Here is a 10,619-nt window from a genome sequence, read left to right as displayed (position 1 = left end):
CTGGATGGCATGAGCCTCTCAGCATCACAGCCTTCCATCAGGGCTGAGCCATGGAAGGAAGGTCAGGCAGCTGAGGGACAGGGACCATGTTTTGGGGCCTGGCTACCTGGAACCTGAAATGTCACCCCCAGGGGAAGGCCATGGCTTTCATCCAGAGGCTGACACCCCCGCCTGAGAACAAGTACACCAGCCCCTCAGTCTCCATCCTCCCGCCCCCTGATCTGTGGCTGAAGCTCAGTGCAGACAGGGTTTCAGCTTGAAGAGATTTTGCCTTTGGGCCAGCAATCTTGTAAAAGTAATCACAGCTCTCTGGCGAGAGAAAAGCTTTGCCAACTTTAGGAGAGTCTGAAAAGCATGAGTAGCCTGCTGTTGTGTGGCTCTCCCCAGCTCAGGCCGTGGGCAGGGCCTTCTGCGGCCCGGATCCCGGCTCCTTCTCCAGGCTGCTCAGGGCCTTCCTCCACACGCAGAGAAGGACATTTAAAACCTTGGCTAGAAAAGCTGAATCACGTCTAATTTTTGCTCTGATCTCAAAAACCAGTAAACAAAATACAATAAAGAGCCTGTGGACATCCATTTGCAGTTTGTGACTGGAAGGAGCCTTGCCCCCTGGCCCACCAGCACACTGACCCTCCTGGGAGTCAACCCCGGGGGACGCCGTGTCCGCCCTGAGGTCTTTCCACCGGTTCTGCCTGCAGTCTCTTCTTCCCTGCTCTGGATACCAGGTTCTAAAGAAAACAAAAATACATCTTTCATATATTTTACTCCATTCCTGGAGTAAAACAAGCCCAAGCGCTGAGCTGTCCCATCCAGGCCCCTCACAGTGCAGGTCAGCAGCAGGACAGACAGAGCCTCTGGCCAGTCGCTCTGTCCTCCGCTGGTGGCTCCCCTCACGCACAGCAGGCCGCCCTGGCCTTTCAGGTGGTCTTACAGAGAAGGTGCTGCTGGCCAGGGCTTAGGGGGGGACTCCCTAGGTGCCTGCCCGCGACACCAGCATGAGAAGGGAAGGCAGGCTGCGGCGGGGGGTGGGGGGGAGCTCTGCGTACTTCCTACCCCACCCCCAGGAAAGGCTGCATCCCGGGATCCTAGGGTGTGGCGGGGACGGAGCTAGGATTACAACCCAGGACCCCCAACACCTGGAACTGAGGCTGCTGTGGGCCACCAAAGATGACCTGACAGCTTGGCAAGGGGAGGGAAGTCCAAGGTTTCCAGGAGCCTAAAGGCCCATCCAGTTTTCCAAAATGCAAAATCTCTTCTTCCCTTGAACCAGTGATGCCATTAAAAAGCCCAACCCTGCTCCCTCTGGGGGAAGTAGAAGTTGGAGGGGTACCTGCCCTCTATGCTACTCCAGAGTAGCTCAGCATTTCTCCTCTCGAATTATTTTCTAGCTTGCCTCTTCTGCCTTTTCTGCTTCCCCTCTATGTTTGTCTATTGTATAATTTAACCATTCTGGAACCAAGCAGAAATGGGAGCATATGCTAACCCATGACAAGTTTCTTCTGCCCTCAACATCCACTCAGCTGAACAGTTCCCATAAGGGCAAGTCTAGATGGATGGACCCCACATAGCACACAGCCTTTAGCCACCAGGACAAAGAGGCTCTTTTTCATAAAGATCAATAAACAACAGACAAAATGGAAATGGCGCAGTCCTTCACTGAAGAGTTCACTAGACTCAAATGGTTTCTGGACATTTTGGCAAACCTGAAAAAAATAGTTAATTTTCATATCAAAGTGTTTCAAAACATTTCAAAAGATGAGAAGTTTATCAATTCATTCTACAAAGGTTAGAATAGTATTTTAAAAATCAAAGAAATATTACAGAAAGAAAACTGTAACTTCATTTATGAATGTAAATATAGAAATCCTTAATGAAATACAGGAAATGGAATTATTTATTCCATTAATTCAAGGACCATTTGTATGAGATATTTCATTTATATTTATGAAGAGAATAGTAGGGAAAATGTGAATATTAAGAGATTCACAAAGGATTTGATAAAATTCAATCACACTGCTACTAAAATTTCTTAGTAACCTAAGAAAAGATGAAACCACCTTTAACTCGGTAAAAATATCTACCAAAAATTTTAAAAGAATAAGAAGCATTGACCTTAATGGTGAAATATCAACACAATTCCAAACACCAAATAAAGAACGAGTGACTTTATCACTTCTGTTATTCAACACTCTTCTGAAATCCACTGTTCTGGAGACAAGAAAAAACATATTATTCATATACAATACATTTGCATCCATAGGATATAGTCAGCACACCCTGTTCCATGCCCGAGAGCTGAATCTAGCCAGCAGGCTAGTTTGTAAATAAAGCTTTATTGGAACACGGTCACGTTTATTGCCTAGGGCTGCTTTCACGCTGCAGTGGCAGAGTCAGTTAGAGGCCACAGGGCTCCTGCAAAGGCAAAAATATTTCCTATCTGTCCCTTCACAAAGGAAGTTTGCTGATCCCAAACAACTGAATGAAAGCAATTACTGACAACATTAATAAAATGAGAAAATTCAGTCCATAAGTAAATGTCATTAATGCTATATACCATTAGGGCATATTAATCATTAATTAATTAATCATTAATCAAACAATGTAATGGAAAATAATCCCATTTAAAACAGTAATTAAAACTACAAAATAACTGAATGTAAACGTAAATGTGCAAGAACAGTATGAAAACAGAAACTATAGAACTTTGCTAAGGCATAAAAGAAGACTTAAAATATATATTGTATTCATGGATATGAGTACCTAATCATGTTAAAATATCAATTCTCTCCTAATTATAAGGTAAAGTCAATACAATTCACTTCAATGATTATTTTGGGAAGGAGAAATTTTAGAACTTGGAGACTAAAAAAGAAAATGCATGACAGCAGCCAAGAACATTTGGAAAGCAATTGAGTAGTGATATCAATGATATAAAAATACACTACATAAATCTAAAATAATTAAAGCTACCTAGGACCAATGTAGCCACAGGAAATAATTAGTGGAAAAAATAGAATTTTGGAAACAGATGTGTGCATGGAAATGTAGCATGTGATAGTGATGCCATTTCCAGACAGCGGAAGAATGAAAGTGTGTTTAGTCGCTCAGCCATGTCTGACTCTTTGCAATATCATTGACTGTAGCCCACCAGGCTCCTCTGTCCATGAAATTCCCCAAGCAAGACTACAGGAGTGGGTTGCCATTTCCTGCTTGAGGGGATCTTCCCGACTCAGGGATCCAATGCAGGTCTCCCACACTGCAAGCAGTTTCTTCACCAGCTGAGCCACCAGGGGAGAAGGCTCCCCAACAAGTGATTTTAGAGAAAATGTTTATACCTTTGAAAATTAATTACAGATCTACTTCAAATTCCAGTTGGACTAAAGATCTAAACGCAAAAGAAATCAAAGCAACTGGGTAAAATGTATGTGAATATTCTTGAAACTCAGGCAAGGCGATGCTGACACATAATAACATGATTCCAAAGACATGGAGGAAAGGACTGTCATCACGTCCACCTAAATTTTTCTTTTTAGTTTCTAGAGAAAAAACTAACACAGTAAAAAGTCAAAATTCATATAAGGAGAAAAAACTTCAAGGGGTATTAGGGATTAATATTAGGCATTTAAAAATGAAGCCAAACAGATCCATTAAAATGTTAAAAACCCTACTAAGACTTTGACAGTGTATAAATGGACAATTCATGATACAATTACTCACATTCACATGCTAGCAAGGTAATTTTCAAAATCCTTCAAATTAGACTTCAACAGTATGTGAACCAAGAACTTCCAGATGTATCAAGCTGGATTTAGAAAAGGCAGAGAAACCAGAGATCAAATTACCAACATCTGTTGGATCATAGAAAAACAAGAGAATTCCAGAAAAACTTCTGCTTCATTGACTGTGCTAAAGCCTTTGACTGTGTGGATCACAGCAAACAGTGGAAAATTCTTTAGGAGATGGAAATACCAGACTACCTTACCTGCCTCCTGAGAAACCTGTATGCAGGTCAAGAAGCAACAGTTAGAACTGGATGTGGAACAATGGACTGGTTCAAAATTGGGAAAGGAGTACAACAAGGCTGTATATTGTCACCCTGCTTATTTAACTTTTATGCAGAGTACATCATGCAAAATACTGGGCTGGATGAATCACAAGCTACAATCAAGATTTCTGGGAGAAATATCAACAACCTCAGACATGCAGATAATACCACCCAATGGCAGAAAGTGAAGAGGAACTAAAGAGCTTCATAATGAGGTGAAAGAGAGAGAGTAAAAAAGTTGGCTTAAAACTCAAATATTGAAAAAACTAAGACCATGGCATTTAGTCCCATCACTTCATGGCAAATAGGGAAAAAATGGAAACAGTGGCAGATTTTATTTTCTCGGACTCTAAAATCATTTTGGATGATAACTGCAGCCATGAAATTAAAAGATGCTTGTTCCTTGAAAGAAAAACTATGACAAACCTAGACAGCATATTAAAGAGCAGAGACATCACTTTGCCAGCAAAAGTCAGTACAGTCAAAGCCATGGTTTTTCCAGTAGTTGTGTATGCATGTGAGAGTTGAACCATAAAGAAGGCTGAGCACTGAAGAATTGATGCTTTCAAACTGTGGTGCTGGAGAAGACTTCTTGAGAGTCCCTTGAACAGCAAGGAGATCAAACCAGTCCATTCTAAAGGAAATCATCCCTGAATATTCATTGGAAGGACTGATGATAAAGTTGAAGCTCCAATACTTTGACCACCTGATGCAAACAACTGACTCATTGGAAAAGACCCGGATGCTGGGAAAGCTTGAAGGCAGGAGGAGAAGCAAGCAACAGAGGATGAGATAATTGCATGGTATCATCAACTTAATGGACATGAGTCTGAGCAAACTGAGAAATGGTGAAGGACAGGGAGACCTGGTATGCTGCAGTCCATGGGGGTCACAAAATCAGACAAGACTTAGAGACTGAACAAAATGGAAAAATTTCAAATGACTAAAACATGGAAATATATGCTTGGCCTCACTGATAGTCAAGAAAATGCCAATTAAAATGAAATTATCAACACTTTTCTCCACACATGTTGATAGAAATATAAAGTATCATAAACTTTTTGGAGGTCAGTAAAACCCCAGGAGACAGTGAAGTACAGGGAAGCCTGGCATGCTGCAGTCCATCACATCACAAAAAGTCGGACATGACAGAGTGACTGTACAAAAACTAGAAAGTCCACGCGCAGCAGTGAAGACCACCACAGCCAAAAACAGTGAGTAAGCTAACTACATTAAATAAATCTCCAAAAAACGTAAATGTGCGTATCCTTTGATAGGGTAATTTCACATTTGTAGAAACAGACTCCCACTCCAGTATTCTTGCCTGGAAAATTCCATGAACTGAGGAGCCTGGTGCGCTGGATAGTCTATGGGGTCGCAAAGAGTGTAGCACGACTGAGAAACTAAACATGCATGCAAAGTACTGTTATTGACCGAGCCTCTCCCCACCCCAAGTTCATGCTGAAGACCTCAGGCTGGTGTTTGAAGGTTGGGCCTTTGGGGGCAGTTAGGCTTAGGTGAAGTCAGGGGGTTAACCTCGTATTGGGATTAGTGTCCTTGTAAGAGGAGCGGGGCCAGAGCTCACATGCTCTCTGCCACAAGAAGACACGGTGAGAAGGCAACTACCCCGAGCCAGGAAGAGTTCCCACCGGAACTTGACTACTCTGGCGCCCTGATTCCACACTCCCAGCCTCCAGAGCTGCGAGAAGGCAGTGTCTGCTGTTTAACCCCCAGTCTGAGGTGCTTTGTTTTCCAGTTGGAGGTAAGACAAATATTCAAACAATTACACAAATATACAAATTATACAAATATATGAATAAAAATGTTCACTAAAACATTATTTGTAAGAGAAAATTTTTTTAATTTTAATATCTATCAAAAGATAAATTATCAAATAAATCATGGAGCATTCATAATATGGGATTCTGAGCAGTTGTGAGAGAGAATAGGAGAAATCCATATGAACATGGAGATATATCCTCATGATACAATTCTAAATGAAATAAAGCAGAGGGATGGGGTGGAGAGGGAGGTGGGAGGGGGGACTGGGATGGGGAATACATGTAAATCCATGGCTAATTCATTTCAATGTATGACAAAAACTACTGTAATGATGTAAAGTAATTAGCCTCCAACTAATAAAAATAAATGGAAAAAAAATAAAAAAAATTAAAAAGAGAGAACAAGACAGTAAAAAAAAATAAATAAATAAAATTAAAAAAAAATAAAAATCACAATGAGATACTCAAAAAAAAAAAAGAAAGAAAGAAAGCAAGTTGCTAAATAGCATTTTTGTCATTTTTAAAAGCTTATATTTCTATATATACCTACCTTTGAGTGTGTGTGTATGTGGGGATGTGTGCACACAGTCTGGAAGCCATCTGGGAATAGTAATGTCAGCCCTTTCATGCTGGAGAACTGTGGTGAATAGGGAGCAACATGTGAAATAATAAAGTGGCAAGGAACGACTTTATGTTCTATTTTCTATCCTTCTCTGTTGCTTGGCTTTCCACAATGAATATATATTATTTAGGCAGTTGTGTTGGGACAGAATTCAATGTTTGTCAGTTCTATTCCCTCCACTCACAAGAAAACATTTAGCAGTTTTTCGTTTTGTTTGCTCTTCTTCCTCTCTTCCCCCCAGAACAAATCCTTGCAGCATGATCTCCTGGGAGCTGGTCATGGAAGGAGAAAGCAGTGCTGGGGCTTCAGGCCTGCGGGGAGTCGAGCTGAGCACACAGTTCCCGGCTCGCCAAGGATGGGACATACCCCTCCACAGTCAGGGGGTCCTAGTCAGCTTGGCTGTCGTGAAATCACACCACAGACCAAGTGGCTTAAACAACAGACATTTGTTTCTCACAGTTCTGGGGGCTGGGAAATCCAAAGTCAAAGTGAAGGTAGATTCGGGTCCTGAGGCCTCTTCCTGACCTTGCAGAGAGCAGATTTTTCACTGCTTACCCACGTGGCAGAAATAGAGGGCGGGGGCACGCTCCCTGGCCCCTCTGCCTATAAGAACACTAGCACATCAGGGGCCCCACTCTGCGCCTCTCACATCGTTGTTGCTTTAAAGTGTATTTTGTCTGATATGAGTATTGCTACTCCAGCTTTCTTATGAATTCCATTTGTGTGGAATACCTTCTCCCATCCCCTTACTTTCAGTCTGTAAGTGTCCCTAGGTCTGAGGTGGGTCTCTTGTAGACAACATATATACCAGTCTTGATTTTTTATTAGCCCAGCCAGTCTACGTCTTTTGGTCCGTGTACATTTAATCTATTTACATTTAAGGTAATTATCCATCTGTATGATCCTATTACCATTTTGTTAGTTGTTTAGGGTTTATTTTTTTGTAGATCTTCTTCTTCCCTTGTGTTTCCTGCCTAGAGAAATCCCTTTAGCATTTGTTGTAAAACTGGCTTTAGTGGTGCTGAATTCTCTTAACTCTTGCTTGTCTGTAAAGCTTTTAATTTCTACATCAAATCTTATCCAGAGTCTCAATGGGTAGAGTATTCTTAGTTGTAGGTTCTTCTCTTTCATCACTGAAATATATTGTGCCATTCCCATCTGGTCTGTGGAGTTTCTATTGAGAAATCAGCTGATAACCTTATGGGATTTCCCTTGTATGTTATTTCTTTTTCCCTTGTTGCTTTTAATATTTTGTCTTGTCTTTAATTTTTGTCAGTTTGATTCCTAGGTGTCTCGGTGCATTCCATCATGGGGCCCCACTCTCATGACCTCACCTAATCACCTCCCAGAGGTCACATCTTCAGACACTACCATAACTGGAGGTCAGGATTTCAACATAGAGATCTGGGGTCAAAAATATTCAGTCTATAATAGAAATCTTTCTTTATCTTAGAATGCAAGATCCCAGAGGATGATAGAGGACTTTAGTGAGAGCACATGTACCCTTTAGTTTAAGTGATTACAAGTATGCCTTCAAATTTTGGGGGTTTCTTTTCTTTTAAAATGAGATACTGATCCAAGTATTCAAGCCTTGGCTTTTATAGGTCAAAGTTTCAATACTTAATCCTTTTTAATGCTTAAGAAACAATATTTTTAAGTTTACTGACTTCGGGAACCAGCAACAGAAAGATCTGGAATGTGTTTTTTAAAGTGAGTTGGAGCAAGAGGGTGTTAGCAAGAGTTTCCTTAAATATATTCACTTTAAGGAACACATCTCAAAGACAGTCTCAACCCAGTTCCACAAGAGGATTCAGCCTTAATGTGGGAATCCACTGTATGTGGATTAAAGAGATAGGAACACCAGACCACCTTACCTGTCTCCTGACCTGTATGCAGGTCAAGAAGCAACAGTTAGAACTGGACATGGAACAACAGACTGGTTCCAAATAGGAAAAGGAGTATGTCAAGGCTGTCTATTGTCACCCTGTTTATTTAACTTATATGCAGAGTACATCATGAGAAACGCTGGGCTGGAAGAAGCACAAGCTGGAATCAAGATTGCCAGGAGAAATATCAACAACCTCAGATATGCATATGATACCACTCTAATGGCAGAAAGTAAAGAGAAACTAAAGAGCCTCTTGATGAATGTGAAAGAGGAGAGTGAAAAAGTTGGCTTAAAACTCAACATTCCAAAAGCTAAGATCATGGCATTTAGTCTCATCACTTCAAAGCAAATAGATAGGGAAAAAGTGGAAACAGTGACATATTTTCTCTTCTTGGGATCCAAAATTACTGTGGATAGTAACTGCAGCCATGAAATTAAAAGACACTTGCTCCTTGGAAGAAAAGCGATGACAACAACCTAGACAGCATATTAAAAAACAGAGACATTACTTTGCCAACAAAGATCCATGTAGTCAAAGCTATGGTGTTTTCCAGTAGTCATGTATGGATGTGAGAATAGTCAAGTCAAGATGGCATAGTAGAAGGATCTGTGCTCATCTTCTTTGAGAACACTAAAATCTCAACTAAATGCTGAACAACCATCAACAAGAGGATGTTGGAACCCACTAAAAAAAGATAGCCCGGGTCCAAGGACAAAGAAGAGGCTGCAATAAGATGGTAGGAGGGGCTCAATTATCTTAAAACCAAACCCCATATCTTCCATACATTCTAGGAAGGCACAAAAAATAAACCTTGCTTGCTCCAGGATCCAGGGGAAAGGAGCAGTGACCCCACAAGAGATTGAACCAGACGAATGTGAATGTTGGACCATAAAGAAGGCCAAATGCTGAAGAATTGATGCTTTCAAATTGTGGTGCTGGAGAAGATACTTGAGAGTCCCCCGACTGCAAGAAGATCAAACCAATCAACCCTAAATATTCATTGGAAGGACTGATGCTAAAGCCAAGGCTCCAATACTCTGGCCACCTGATGCAAAGAGCCTACTCACTGAGAAGACTCTGATGCTGGGAAAGATGGAGGGCAGGAGGAGAAGGAGCAACAGAGGATGAGATGGTTGAATGGCATCACCGACTCGATGGTCATGAGCTAGAGCGAACTCTGGGAGATAATGAGGGACAGGGAAACCTGGTCCTGTAGTCCAAGGGGTCACAAAGAGTCAGACACTACTTAGCGACTGAACAACAGCTGCAGGTACCTAATAACATTTCCTTAGCTGTCTAGCATTGTGCTAGTTATGTACCAAGACAATAATCACTTAGATTACTTCCCATAGGGCTTAATTCTCTCCAGGTATCCAAGTTGAAAAGGCCAGCTGACCTCTAAGAGTAAAAAAGGATTTCAAGCTTCTGCCATTACACTAACAGAAGGAATACACTCAATAATGAAGTGCTAATTAATACTTGGAACAATGAAAGAATTAACTAAAGAAAAAATAATAATTGATAGCAAATACTGATTGTTAACATAGATCAGACACTGTGCTAACTGCATATCTACACTATGAGAGAAAAATGATTTTCCCATTTTACAGATGAAAAAACATTTGAAATGCAGTGTTATACTACCATTTTGGACATAGGAAAAATCATGTCAACCTTTATGGGAACAGAGCCCACAGAGCTGGGGTATTCCCTGGGGGTCAGCTGCACATTGCCTGGGCTGCAGACACAAAGTCAAGGCAAGCAACCCTGGGATACAGTCCTTCTGGGCCCCCAGAGAATGACAGGCAAATAGAGTATACATCAGTAACGACAGACACTGGCTTACTGCAGCAAACATTTATGAACTCACTCTGTGCCAAGAGAAGTGTTAGGCACTGTGAAGAAGGCTGGTGTTCTGCAGCAAGTAAAGTAGGCACACACACACGCACACGCACGCACGCACATGCATGCACACACACACACACACACACGCACACGCACACATATGAAAGCTGCCCAAAAGTCACAAAGGGGGATGCTCCCCCCTCCACTGCTAGAGGACATTCTGACAACAAGAAGGGTTACAGCCAAGCTGAAAGCATACAACCTGATAAAACAGCCAACATGGAAGCTAAGATGATATATTCTTTAATCTAAAAAGTACAGACTGTAACATGGGAGATACAAAAGCAGAGCAACCTTTGAACAAAATAAAGAGAACTCCCTGGTGGTCCAAGGGTTAGGGCTTCCCTGGTAACTCAGCTGGTAAAAAATCCGCCTGCAAT

This window comes from Odocoileus virginianus, unplaced genomic scaffold, assembly GCF_023699985.2.
Source record: "Odocoileus virginianus isolate 20LAN1187 ecotype Illinois unplaced genomic scaffold, Ovbor_1.2 Unplaced_Scaffold_17, whole genome shotgun sequence".
In the NCBI taxonomy this organism is placed as follows: domain Eukaryota; kingdom Metazoa; phylum Chordata; class Mammalia; order Artiodactyla; family Cervidae; genus Odocoileus; species Odocoileus virginianus.
Note: the sequence above shows the minus strand (reverse complement) of the source record.